This window comes from Adiantum capillus-veneris, chromosome 14 (genome assembly GCF_014529385.1).
Source record: "Adiantum capillus-veneris isolate H3 chromosome 14, ASM1452938v2, whole genome shotgun sequence".
Taxonomy (NCBI): domain Eukaryota; kingdom Viridiplantae; phylum Streptophyta; class Polypodiopsida; order Polypodiales; family Pteridaceae; genus Adiantum; species Adiantum capillus-veneris.
The window spans coordinates 51,610,948-51,625,867 of NC_140944.1; the positions used below are offsets into that span (position 1 = coordinate 51,610,948).

Here is a 14,920-nt window from a genome sequence, read left to right on the forward strand (position 1 = left end):
ACATAGTATTGGTCAGAACTGTTCAAACCATATTGGATGGCTGTGAAAATTTTTATGGGTGGCGGTGAGCACCATTTCTCCACCCGTGCAAAGTTGCACAATCATCCAAGTTTAGGGTTTATGGCTTAGGGTTTAGGGTTCATGGTTTAGGGTTTAGGGTAGCCATACGGCCCATTTAGCGCATAGTATGGATGGGGATTACTCAAACCATATTAAATGGATGTGAAGCACCATTCCCCTACCCGTACAAAGTTTCACAATCATCTGAGTTTTGGATTTATGGGTTAGGGTTTGGAGTATAGGATAAAGGGTTTAGGGTATAGGGTTTAAGATTTAGGATTTATGGTTCAAGGTTTAAGGTTCAAGGTTTAAGGTTTAAGGTTTAGGATTTATGGTTTAGGGTTTTGGGTTTTGGGTTTATGGTTTATGCTTTATGGTTAGGGTATAGGGTTTGTGGTTCAAGGTTTAAGGTTTAGGGTTTAGGGTTTAGGGTTTAGGGTTTAGGGTTTAAGATTTAGGGTATATGGTTAGAGTTTAAGGATAAGGATTTAGGTTGAGAGTTCAAGGTTAAAGGTATTGGGTTTATGGTTTATGGATTGAGACCGCTCAAACAATATTTAGATGGCGACGAGACTTTCCATCGGTGAGGGTGAGCACTATTTTGCCAGCCGTGAAAAGTTTCACAATCATTTGATATGGTTTGGGTGATCAAGGTCCATACTGTGCGCTAAAATGGACCATATGGCTCATACGACCTATTTTAGCGCATAGTATGGGCCTTGATCACCCAAGCTATATTGGATGGTCACAAGAGTTTACATGGGTGGGGATGAGCACCATTATCCCACCCCTGAAAATTTTCTCAACCATCCAAATTGGTATGGGCCCATATTATGTGCTAAAATGGGTCGTATGAGCCACACAGTCTGTTTTAGCGCATAGTATGGTTCGAGACTGCCCAAACCATATTGGATGGCCACAAGACTTTTCACGGGTGGAGGTAAGCACCATTATCTAACCCCTACAAGGTTGCACAACCATCCAGTATGGTATGAGTGGTCAAGGCTCATACTATGTGCTAAAATGGGTTGTATGAGCCATGTGGCTCATTTTAGCACATAGTATGGTTCGGGACTGTACAAACTATATCGGATGAATAAAAGACTTTTTACGGGTGAGGATGAGATTCATTCCTCTACCCATGCAGTTTCACAGCCATCTGATATGGTGTGGGCGGTCAAGGCCCTTACTATGCACTAAAATGGGATGTAATGAGACATATGGCCCATTTTAGTGTATAGTATGGGTCGGGACTGTCCAAACCATATTGGATGGCTTTGAAACTTTTCATGGGTGGGATGGAGCACAAATTATCCATGCATGCAAAGTTTCACATCCATCCAGTATGGTGTAGACCGTCAAGGCCCAAACTATGCATTAAAATGGGTATGGCTCATACGACCCATTTTAGGGCATAGTATGAGTCGGGACCGCACAAACCATATCGGACGGCCGTGAGACTTTGCACATGTAGGGGTGAGAACCATTTTTCCATCCCTGCAAATTTTCACATGGATCAAATATGGTTTGGTCAATCAAGGCCCATACTATGTGTTAAAATGGTTTGTATGGCTCATATGGCCAATTTTAGCGTATATTATGTATCGGGACCTCCCAAAAGATATCGGATGGCCACAAAAATTTTCACGGGTGGAGGTGAGCGCTATTTCCCAACCCGTGCAAAGTTGCATAGCCATCCAAATTACTATGGGTGGTCAAGGCCAATACTATGCAGTAAAATGGATCGTATGGCTTGTACAGTCCATTTTAGTGTATAGTATGGTTCGGAACCACCCAAACCATATCGGATAGCCACGTGACTTTGCACGGGTGGGATTTAACTCCATTTCTCCACCCCTAAAAGTCTCGTGGCCATCCTTCTAGTTATAACACAGGTAGCCCCGTTGACGCTACCGGCGCCGTCATGGTGTCATGGGCCATTGCGTTGTCCGCTTTGTTCTTCATGCACCCGTCGACCCTCATTGACACACCCATCGTGTTGGCTCACCATCCTCCCATGCCAACCCATTGTCTCATCCGTGCATGGCCCATGGGCCTCGTCGATGCTATCGGCCCCATCACGATGAAGTCAGTGGTGGAATCATTCGCTCCATCCTTCACGCACTCTTTGATCCTCATGTGGCTCACACGTCGACCCACGTGGCTCCATCACCCTTGACGTGCATGGCTCGTCGGCTCCGTCGGTGCTACTGGCCTTGATTGGCTCCATCATGGTGCAGTCGATGGTGGCGTCGTCTGCTCCGTGCTTTAAGCACCCGTTCACCTATCCACCCATGTCGGCCCGATCCATCCCGTCATCAAAGACTTGCACGGATGATCCCTCGATTGTCCTCCCTTGACGTAGTCAACCCCGTCGGTGCACCTCACCCTATCACATTGTCATTGGCAATGACGTCGTTCGCTTCGTGCTTCACGTACCTGTCAGCCCTTGCCCTTGCCCACATAGTCAGAGCATTAGCCCAAACGTCGGCCTACTCCGTTCCATCAACGCGTCCATGCGCTCGTTTATCCTCCATCCATGTAGTCATCCACATCATGATGCAGTCGTCGATGGCTCCGTCAAGCACCTATCAGCCCTCATCCGTGCGCTTCGCTCCTCGCCGCACCATGAGCCATCTCGTCAGCGCATCGGGTGTCATAGATGGATGCATCGTTCGCACCCTCAGCCATCGCATCCTCTCATGGAAACCTTCTCTTGCGGCGTTTCCCCCGTTTTCTGGCCCGTGGGTCAGTGTTCTTGGGGGGTTTTTCGACCTGCACCGGATTGTGTACAACTATAAGATAGTGGTGCTCGGTTGAGACGGGAACAGGGCAGTCCGCGGAGCGAAGGATTGGTGAGGTGAGGGGACGAGTTCCCCGCACCCCTTTGGTGACGTTGGGATGCAACCTTCCCCCTCGGGCGAGTGCCAAGGCTACCTTCCACCAACGAGCTTGGCTACTTTTGGGCCGTTTTCAGGTCTCGCGGGGCTCAACACCCTCGGGGTGGCCGATGGGGCTTGATAGGCGATGAGTGATGGCGAACTGTGTCCAGGGCCGAGGCATCGACTACGGTAAGCTTCCACCTGGGCTGCGGTGTGATCAAGGAGCGCGGTGGACGTTTTTTCCGTCGCGAGCTACGTGCGGCTTGTATCGATACGGAAGGTCCTAAACTTGTGTGCATAATAAACCAAAAGCTATTTTTTTTTAATCTTTCTTTTTGTGATCCAATGATATTTCGAATAAATAGAATTTTATTATTAATTTATACTTTTAAAAAATAAAAAAAAAGTACATAAAAATATTTTTTTGCTTAAATTACCACTTAAATAATTAGTTGAGATATCTTGATTTTTAATTTAATTACATTATATTTAGAAAAAATTTAAAAAATGACCTGGCTATTGCGGTGGACATGCATGAATCACATGGTCATCCATGTGGCAAGCTGATGTGAATGATTGATGACATGGAATGCATATGTGGAAAGTTGAGGTGGCGGATGGGATCCCCTCAGCTGCCATGTCATATGATGGCGTGTCAAAATGGTGACATGTAATGACTAGGTGGAAAAAAAGGACGTGATGAGTTGGCAAGGTGGCAATGTTGCATGCTTGGTGGCTCATGAGGTGTCGAGTGATGTGGCAAGCCATGCAAGCAATACTTGCACGTGGCATGTGAGGTGGTGGTGGATGACATGACACTTAAGGTGAAGTGGCATGCAAGGTGGCAGGGGAGGGTGGTGGATGAGTTGGCAATTAGAGTGACATGGCAAGCCAAGTGTTACGATCAGAGTGTTGATTGTGGTGATGTGGAAGGTGAGATGGGATGATGACATGGACCTTTGGTGATGTGGCGGTCTCCTTATATGAGGTGGACTAGCCAACTAGGATTGGGAGAGTCGAACCAAGCCATGGTTGGTTGACAAGTGTCAAAATTTCTAAGTTTGGTATTTACCAAACCTAAGGAGACACACATCAAGTGAATGGTGCAAGTGAAAAAAGTTAAAACAATGAAAAAGTGTCTTCCCCTTACTCAAAGTGACTCAAATTTGTTTCTATGAGGACCTTACACTAAGAGTTATGGCATATATAAAAATCAAAACGAGTGGCAATGTACATTAGTTATTAGATTTTTTTAAAAAACTATATCTTGGTTCTCTCAGCAGTCTTTGTTATTTTTTAAGATAGATCTTTAAAAAATGAACCGTTGAAGTTTAAATTTATTTGCATGGTCACATTCCTTGGGTCATAATCTTTCAAATGACCGTTGGATCTTGCGAAATAAGTTCTACATCATTAGATATTTGGTGTTAAAAAATTAGGTTTTTATAAATAAAAATTCTAACAAAGAAAAATGAATATTAATTATGCAAAGATCCAAAAAATTATCAATAAATCAAGTTAAATTTCTTGCCAAGTGAACATTTCATGTGCAAGAGGGTAAGTAAAGAAGAAAATCCTATAAAAAGTTATAAGTATTTCTTCATCAAGGTCACAATGTTGTGACTAGGTGTGATAGGTTGAACCAGATTAGTCCTTGCACAATAAAATTACCATTTAGATGTGAAAAAATTAAGATCAGATCTTTTCATTGTGTTTGCAACTATGTGCTTTGTGTGGCTACCAAATCTTGCCTCTTCAAAGTAAGTGCAAGCAAGTCAAATGTACGTAGGAATGGCAAAAAAGAGGTTGTTTCTTGGTTGTCTTGGTAGGGGCAACTGCTGAAAGTGGGTACACCTTATCATGCATACACCCATGGTTGGATGACATGAGATGCAAGCAACTAATCAAGCGATGTATATGGGGCTTTTCCAAATGTGAAAATAATGTCAAATATGAGAAAATTCATGCAAGAGATGTCTACCTTTTCTCTTATCCTTGGGGTAGCCATACATCACAAATTCTTGCATGGATATAGAGGTCTTGGATGATGGTTCTACTTATGCCAGGATAAAGATTAGAGATGGAAAGAAAGCTATACATTCTTGACTATTTGTTGGAATCATGAGAGTAACCGTGATAGTCTTCATGAGTATCCTCTATTAAAGGCAAACAAAGAGTTCAAAAACTACAAGGAGACAAGGGGTTTTGTCCATGTACCAATGTAAAGTGGAATTGCAATGGTACAAGAAGAATAAGGTTCTCGCCTGACCCATAATAAGAAGAAGCTTTTTCTATAGGTTTTAGGTTGTAACAAAGCACTGGTCAATATGATTTATAAAGCTTGAGGTATGAAAACAAGTGCACGACAATATGTATATAATGTACAAAAAGACATGAAGGAAAATGGCTCCATAGAGGATAGTGAATGGATTTTAGGGTTCTTTGAACAAGTTTCTAATGTAGATACTATGTTTGAGCTTGGTGCTATTAGGCATTCTAGCATGCAAGATGGATTCAAAGTTGTGAAGTGTGCTCTATGGAAATGTATGAAGTGATTGAGTCTTTTGAAGATTAGAATGATTTCAATGTCAATAAAGGAATGGAAGTGTGGGTTGAGACCAAGTACAGAGATGTGACAAAGAAATTGAGACCAAGTACAGAGATGTGGCAAAGAAAGTGAGACCAATGGACTTACATTTACCATCAAATGAAAGGCAAAATCTAGAATAAGCTTCATTGTCTCCAAATCTCAAGGATTCAAAAGAACTAGACACAATTTCACAATGGAACTCTAAAAGAACCAAGAAGAAAATAAGTGTTTTAAAGAAATGCTTCATGACATGGTAAGGATTTTTCTTTTTAGCCACATGAGATAGGGTGTATTGATCCTACTGTTGTTGCACCTATGGTGATCTTCACTATCCCTCATGTACCTTGGAATCTACATCCAATCAAGGTTCCAAAAGCACATTTTCCAAAGCTAATAGAGCCACTCAATGAGAAGACTAGCATGGGTGTTTTAGAGGCTTCTTGTGCGCCATATTCATTCATTGTGCCTAAAAAGAATGGAGTTTTTCATTCCATACAAGACATGTAGCATTCCATACAAGACATGTAGCATGTAAACAAGGTTACCATCAAGAATGTGTATATAGGAGCAATTGTAGATAAATTTACAAAGGCATTTGTAGCAAGGTCAATTTAGTCTATTGGGATCTCTATTAAAGGTACTATCAATTTTAGCTAGATGTTGAGAGTAGAGATTTAGCAACCATCAAAATGCTTTTGAGATTGGTAAATATGTGTACCTTGCCTCAAGGAGCAAAAATTCAGCCACACGTATGATGAATGGGATGAACAAGGTTCTATGTGACTTTATACCTAAAATCACAAAAGGCAAAAAATATTATAATTTCCACTCTTTTTACATGTTTTTTGGCCAAATTAGTGATTAAAATAGAGAAATCCACAAAAATATGACCAAGTATAGTGTTTATGTGTGATTAAATCATTTTGTACTAGTTTCTTATTTTTTGGATCAATCTCGTTTTTTTGTTGAATTTTTCTTAATAAAAAGGGTCAAAAATAAAAAATAAATAGTAAATAGGCTCAAATGGAGAAATGGAAGATACCCTATTGATCAAGAAGAAGAGATAAATGAGCATGTCAAATCTTGTTCAATTATGAGACGACGAGTGATGAAAAGCCTAAATTGGGCCCACGAAGCCTGATTTTGGTGAAAGTCTCCAAAACAAAGCCATCAAAATCTAAATAAGGAAATTTTTGAAAGGAAAGTACACTTCATAGCTTAGTAGGACTAACCAAGGAGTTTGACAGAAAATGAGTCAAGAAGCCTACGTATGTATTGTTCAGGTAGACCAAAAAAGTCTCATACGTTCTTGGGAGAGAGCACGTAGAGCTTATCACGCGCATGTGTTTTGCAACTTCTACTGGCCACCAGACTACACAGTCTCACAAGAGACATGAAGGGTAAGTTTCTAACCTCCTAATGAGCATTTTTATATGTATTTAGAGGTCTTGGTAGTCCATAAAAACCCTAGGTTAGCAGAACATTCTCGGGAGTGAACGAGAGGAGAACTTACTATAGCAACCAAATCAGTGCACCAAACCTAGCCAAACTTGATAGGGGGACATATCAAGGACCTATATAGCATTCCCAAAGACTCAAATAAACATTTGACTCGGGGGGGGGGGGGGGGGGGGGGGGGGGGGGGGGGGGGGGGGGGTGGAATTAGAGTTGCAGGAAAACACACACATCTTGGAGAAGACGAAGGAAGCTCAAGGCACACAATAGAGAGTGTATTACTTAGTGTGCAATGGAAAGAGTGATATCCCAGGAATGAATGGGTGCATATACAATGCACGGGGAGAAGAACCTCCTAAAGAGGGGAAAAATGCCCCGGCAGTCCTAAGTGTGTTCACACACATCATTACCACATGTATATGGTAACAGATCCCCCTGGAGTGATGCGGTGAACAAGAGCTGGCACATGAGTAAAGGGAAGTTCCATGCCCTGAGGACATGATCAGTCAAAAAAGGGGAGTAAGCCCAAAGCTTTGCGAAAAGCTTTGAACTTCTCATGAGACAATGCCTTTGTGAAAAGATCTGCAAGGTTGTCCTGTGTTGGCACATAAGCCAAGCTGATCTCTCCTATTGGGGGCCTCTCCTTGACATAGTGGTAATTCACCTCAATGTGCTTTGTGTGAGCATCAAAAATTGGGTTACTTGCAACTGCCAATGTGCACTGCCTGTCAATGTAGATAGTGTTGGCAGTGTCCTATCCAACACCCTAATCATCCATAAGGCGTCTGGGCCATAACCGTATTTGTGAAGACATCCCTGTACTTAGCCTCACAACTCAAAGTGGCCACAATAGGTTGCTTCTTGCTCAACCATGATATACATGAACTGCCAAGCATGAAATAAAAACCACTTGTGAACACTCGCGTGTCAAAACAACCAGCCCAATCTAGTTCCGAGAAGGCATGTAAGCCTGACGGCAATGATCTTCCCTTGCGATAAAACAAGCCAAGATGTAAAGTGCCACTCAAGTAGCAGAAATTCCTCTTGGCAGCCTGTCAATGCTTAGACCATGGGCTATGCATTGACGGGAGAAAAGCGAACCCCGAACCCCGACGGCCTCTCAAACACCGGGGACCGAGTGGCGCGCCTCGAGCCTGTCATGGTAAAGCAAACAGGGGGCACCACCTAGCTTCAGCGGCTAGGACGCAAACAACACACCACCATAACAAAGTTTTCATCCAAGAGAGATGGATGCTTGGGAGTAATGATGAAAAGGAAAGGGAATGAGATCAAGTGAGAGAGAGAGAGAGTGAGAGAGAGAGAGAGAGTGAGGGAGGGGGTATAGCGGCTTAGTACTTAGGCACCACAAAAGGATGGCGAATCCGCACACCCTTCACACATACACAAGCTCACTCCAAACACAAGACTAGGTGGCAATTCCGCACACCTCACATGGGCAAAACATTGCAAGAAAACATACTCACAAAACCTCAAGCTTTATTTAGAGAATAAGGCGATGAAATGGGGAGCATAGGGTAGGGGAATGAGAAGGGAGAGCGTGGTAGAGCACATGGCGGATAGGTGGGAGTTGATGGCGAAGACTCGCACGAGGGTTATGGCCATCATCCTTCATTTAGTTTCCCTTCATCTTCCATAGCCCAAGGGTGTAGAGGTCATGCTCAAGACGAGCATGGTGATTGCGGTGATGGTGATGGTGTGGGTGTGTGTATGTGCACTAGGCACACACAGTGCATAGTGTACTCTTTGGTGATGGTGTCCCCTCTTTATATAGGGGAGGAGGGGGGAGAAATTATAGAATTTAGAAATGAAGAAATCATTATCTACATAGGCCATGTGACTGTGGGCCCCACTTGTCTGACTGTGTGTATATGTGCCAAAACAGCAGTCTCATGAGAGAGAGACTAAGAGAGAGAGATGGGTTGATGAAAAAAAGTAAGAGGTGACATGGAGAATAAAGTAATTACAAGAGGGCAGAGAGAGGAGTGTGTTTAGAGGTGAATCTGTGTGCAGATGTGTGTGAACACTAGAAAAATTAGGTAACCATCGGGTGGGGATGGGTCTGTGGGCACCTTTTTTTAGTGAAACTGAGTGTGTGAGTGTGGGGGAGGTTATTTAGCTACAAGACAAGAGACATGGCGCCCTTTAGAGAGAGGGGGGGGTATTTGGGTCATGGGATATGATAGGAGAGAGAAAGGGGGGGTGGGGTATACTATTTTGGAAGATAGGGTAAGTTGCATGTGAGTTAGGGTGCATTATTGGTGAGTTACAATGCATTATTGGTGAGAGGTGGGGTAGCTTGAGGGGAGAGAGAAAGGAGAAAGGACAAGGGGAAGAGAGAGGGGGTTGACCTTTTGAGTAGAGGAGAGAAAAAGGGACACACGGCGGGGCAACAGTGAAGAAAAAGGAGTCAAGGTGGGGATGGGCTGCCCCGCAGGCATGAGGTGGCCTATTTTACCTTTCTCATATATTTACATAATCATACTTTATTTTTTTCTTACTTTTTCCAATGTCTTTTATCACTCCCTCCCTAAGAGGGGGTTTTCATGGGGTGGGGACGAGAGAAGAGGGGTATAAGAGCTTGGCTTGTGAAAATCCCCCATCATTAGCCCTCCCCTTTTGGCTAGAGGCATTCATGTCTCTAGCTCATCTGTTTGATCATTATCGTCGGAGGTGGCGGCTGATGGTGTGTCCTCATCTGGAATGTCAATAGGTGGAGCCTGGTCAAATCGAAGAAAATAAGGTTTAAGTCGCCAACCATTTACCCTTGTTTTATGAAGTTTTCCATCAGCCTCCATAAGCTGGTAGCTTCCATTGGCATACTTTATCCTGACGATGAAAGGACCTTCCCATCGGAGTAGGAGTTTCTTATCCTTGCGCATGTCGAAGCGATTGTCGTAGCGGAGCACCAACATTCCTTTCTTCAATTCTTTTTTCCGGAGATGCTCGTTAAAGCTAAGCCGTCTATGCTCTGCTTGTGCTACATAATAATTTATTGCTTCTTCTTTGTCCAGCTGCAGTCTTTCCAAGTTGATGATGTGATCTCTCAAATGCATGTTGGGTTGTTGAAGTTGGCTTGCCATTACTCTGAGACTTTGTAGTTGCACTTCAATGGGCAAGATTGCTTCCTTACCAAATACTAGATGATACGGTGTGAATCCCAAGGATGTACGAAATGAAGTTCTGTAGGCCCATAAAGCTGGTAGTAGATACTTATCCCAGTCTCCGGGATGATTGTTTACCTGCTTGGTAATAATTTTAGAAACCATTCCATTTACCTTTTCAACTACGCCATTACATTGAGGGTAATATGGTGAAGAGTGCCTCCTTGTAATGCCCAGTTTTTGCATTAATTCTCCTACCAAGTCTGCTCTGAAACCTGGCCCTCTATCAGAGATGATCTCTAAAGGTGTGCCAAACCTACAGCATATGTGCTCGTAGATAAATTTAGCTACCTCTACCGCTGTGATTCTAGTGGTGGCTGTAGCCTCTGCCCATCTAGTCATGTAGTCGACCCCCATGATAATGTAGAATTTTCCTGAGTTGGCCCTAGGTAATGGCCCAATGGCATCGATACCCCATTTTTCAAATGGGCCATATGAGAGAACAGGTGTCTGTGGTTCAGGCATAAGTGACCTAGTGCCGGCCTTTTGACACAACTTACACGTTTTGGACCAATGGTGTACATCACGGTTGAGGCTAGGCCATATGAAGCCTGCCTACAAGATTTTCCTACTTGTTATGTCTAGGGCAAAGTGACCACCACAAACCCCGTCGTGACAGCTAGCAATTACTCCCGTGATATCATGAGAGAGAGGGACCTTCCTGAGTATTTGGTCCTTACCCTTACATTACAAACCATCATTGATGAGTCGATACCTTGTGGCCTTCAGCGTCAGCCATTGCTTCTGTCTCTTTGTTAAATCTGATGGGCATTCCCCTGTTTCCAAAAAATGCATGATGTCAGTCAAGGCATCACTGCCTTGAAATAGAGGGAGCTTTAGTTTTATTGCTCCAACCACCACTTCCTGTAGTCTTTCACTTGCTAGGGCATCTGCTTCTTGGTTTTGAGCCCTTGGGATATGGTGTATTTGAACTTCTTCAAACTTACCCAACAAGGTTTTTACACCACTTAAGTGAGTCCTTAAACTAGGATTCTTGCATGTCCATGCTCCATTTACTTGCCTTACCAGAAGTAGAGCATCCCCAAATACACTAAGGCATTGTACACCTTGCAAGACGCACCATTGTAGACCCTTGGTTAGTGCTGCATACTCAGCTTCATTGTTAGAATGTGAATCTAACAATTGGCCCAACGAAAATACCTTTGTCCCTTTGTCATCAAAGACCACTATGCCTGCAGCTGCTTTGTTGGATGCTCGCTTGTAAGCTCCATCAAAGTAGAGAGAGTATGCTCCTTCTACCATCGGTGGTACTGGAGGTAATCGGACTTCTCCTTCCTTAGATTGCTTCTCCTTCCTTTCAAAGACTTGGTAGGTCATGAGTCCCCCCAAACTTGCCCTTGTCGTGCTTTCTACCTGTACCGTGTAGTCAAACTCTTGCAGACGAACTAGCCATTTGGTAATTCTAGCATACACATCCATGTGTTGTACAACATAGGGAAATATTTCATCCGTGGTTAGAATCACAAATTGCTTAGGCAGCAAATATGACCTAAACTTTGTAGTTGCAAATCTAAGAGCTAGGACTAAGTGTTCCACATGGGTGAAACCTTTCTCTCCTGCTGTCATCATTCGACTAGAGAAGTAGATTGGCCTCATGAAAGATGTCGTCGTATCCTTTTGGAGTAGCACAGCCCCCAATGAGTCATCACCAACACTTGAGGTGACATAGAATTTTTCATCCCACTTAGGTGGTGAGATAGTTGGCAGAGTGGCTAAGACCTCCTTTACCTTGTTGTAGTGATGTTCGCTTTCCTCGTCCCAAGTGAAAGTTGATCTTTGAGTGAGTTGTTGCAGTGGTAGAACAAGTTGTGATAGTAGATGTATGAATCTACTTAAGTACCTCACCTTCTGTAGAAAAGAGACCAGTTGACGTGCGGTCGTTGGTGAAGGTAGGGCTATGAGTGCGGACACCTTACTTGGGTCGGCATTGATACCTTTTGCTGAAATTTCATGGCCTAGTAGAATGACTTTACTCTCCCCAATGTGGCATTTATCCACATTTAATTGCCCACCTAGGCTCTGCAACCTGGCCAAACCTTCAGTTACCTTTTCTAAATGTGAAATACGGGAGCTATATATACAAAAATCATCAATGAACACTCTTATGGATGTTCCAAAGAACGGTTGAAAAACATATGTGACATATCTTTGGAATGTGGCAGGTGCATTTGTGAGACCAAATGGCATAACCCTGTATGCAAAACAACCCCATGGCGTGATAAAAGTGGTTTTTAGCTGATCTTCCAAGGCTATGCGTATTTGAAAGTATCCAGAATAACCATCACAGACGGTATAGCATTCAAAACCCGCTACTTCATTCAGAATTTCATCCAAGAAAGGGAGAGGAAAGTGGTCTCTCTTTGTAGCTGCATTTAGTGGTTTGTAGTCAACACAGACCCTCCACTTACCATTGTTTTTAGGCGTCACCACTACGGGTGACACCCATTCTAAGTTTTCTACAGGATAGATCAATCCCGCCTCCAGCAGTTTCCTTACCTCGGCCAAGAGTGCCTTTTTTTGTATGACCCCCAATCGTCGTAGCTTTTGCACAACTGGTTTTACCCCTTCCTTCAGCTTAATATGATCTTCCACCACTGTAATGCCTGTGATTCTTTCATAGTTGTCAATGAACAGGTTAGGAAATCCCATCAACATTTGCAAAAAACTATCTTTCTCCTCAAGTGTTAATTCCGTAGACAACATACCCTTCAACCTACTTCCTCCTAGGCCAGGTGATTTTCTCTCCTCTTCATTGGGTTTCCCTTTTGGTGATGGATCACCAATTGTGCTTACCCTTTGTGGATCCTTCATAATGATACCCATCACATCAATGGAACTGTCACTTTCGTCGGTGGATGTGGTCTCCTCCTCAGAATTGGAAGATTCGCTAGTGGTTTCATCTGCCGATGTTTCCAGATTCATTTGCTTCTGCTTGCCAATCCTCATGTCGTAGTAGATTGTCTCCCCTTTCTTACCGGTCATGCGTAGAAGGCCAGTACCCCAGTCCTGTTTTGCCTTCATGGCCATCAACCATGGCCTTCCCAAAATTAGTGGATAGCCCTCCCCCTTAGTAGGCATTACAAAAACATCTACCTCTACCTCAGTGTTGAAAGCTTTGATTTTCACGGCACTTACCACACCCACACACTTTACTTTTGCGTTGTTTGCCATCTTTGCCTTGCATGGAGAAGGCCTGTCAACCTCGAGCCCTAATCGAAGCATCATAGCTTCGCTCATTACACAGATTTGTGCACCTCCATCAATGTAGGTGTTTCCAACCCTCTTTCCTTTTATGTTTACGTCGACAATTGGAAGGATGTCATCCATGTTGCATCCCGAAATTGCTCCGGCTACCTTTGTTTTGGAGCGTCTTGTACTTACCATTTTAGACCATTGCCTCCTTACTTTAGGTACAAGATGTAGCAGCTGTGGCCATGTAATCTTCGGTCCTTGCTCTGCCACATCCAATGTTAGATCATAGAGCTTTGAACTTTCCCCTAGCTGGAAGTCGGTGATGCCCAATTTCCGTCGTGGCCTGGATGGCCTCTTGCTAGTTTCTCCTCTCATGCTTCTCTCATCATCTGATTGTGTAGCTTTCTCCCTTCTAGCTCTTTTCACAGTCATGGCTTCAAGTGGTTCTAAAAAGGTTACCTTCTCCTTACCCTCGTCCCTCTCCTTTGCTCTGGGTGGATCCACTACTATGGCTTTTCCTTTCTCTTCTAGCCTTATGATGTTTACAGGGCGATCAGGTGGTGGGGCTGGTGGAAAAGGTGGGATGGATGCTTGTAGTGGTGTATGGGGTGGACGTAGAATTTGTGTTGGTGGGGGTGGTGCTCGGGGTGGGGGTGTTCTTTCTCTAGGGGGTGACAATTGGTTCCTCCTACCTCCTCTATTATAGTTTTGTCGTGGTTTGGGACAGTAGTACATACCGTGACCGTCTTCTCCGCAGTTGTAGCAATGATACTCCCTGTTTTGTCATCGTGCTCTTCCAGGGTCTTGATCTCTTTCTTGACTCCTCCCTTGCTGTATTAAGTGGACAGACAAATTCTGCAGTTGGTCAGTAATATGGGCCAACATATCTTGTTGGTCATCTCTTACCCCAAGAGCTGGTGGTGGTGGTGGAATGGTGGTTGTCGTAGTTGCTGGTCGACGTGATGTTGTTGTTTCTGTTGACTCGGTTTCTTTGGCTTTCATTCGCAGCTTCTTGTCCTTAAGGCGAGCAATCTCAACGGCTAACTCGTACGTAGGCGGGAATCTACCTTTCACCTTCTCCTTGAGAAGCGGCCATAAGCCATGCGTGAACCGATCTTTTTTTAGGAAATCGGGTGCAGCTTCCCTCCTTGCCAGTGACTCAACCCACCGTTCCCACAAATCCACAAATTTGGACTCATAGGTGGCATATTCTAAAAGACCCTCCTGCTTCAAGTCTCTCAACTTGTCCCACAAATTTTCTGAAGTTGTACCTCCCCCAAAGCGCCTCTTAAAAGCGGTTTTTAAGGGTTCTCAGTCATCCTTGGTTGCTTATGGAAGTGCATTGTACCATGATCTAGCTTCTAGCTTCATGAGATGCTTAAAGATTCTAACCCGGGATTCATCCGTATCTTTGTTGCTCACTACACATGCTACTTCAAAGTCATCTAGGAAGTCTGTTACCAAATCCTTCCCCTTCTTTCCTTTAAATGTTGGAAATGCTACACTTTCCATGATTACTGTAACATTTAATGGCCTAA

At 43.8% G+C, this 14,920-nt stretch overlaps 1 pseudogene; it reads right to left on the reverse strand.

Annotated features, from left to right (window-relative positions):
• Positions 1-1,827: 1,827 nt before the first annotated feature.
• LOC147442358 (uncharacterized) lies at positions 1,828-2,732 on the reverse strand (annotated as a pseudogene).
• Between the last annotated feature and the right edge of the window lie 12,188 nt (positions 2,733-14,920).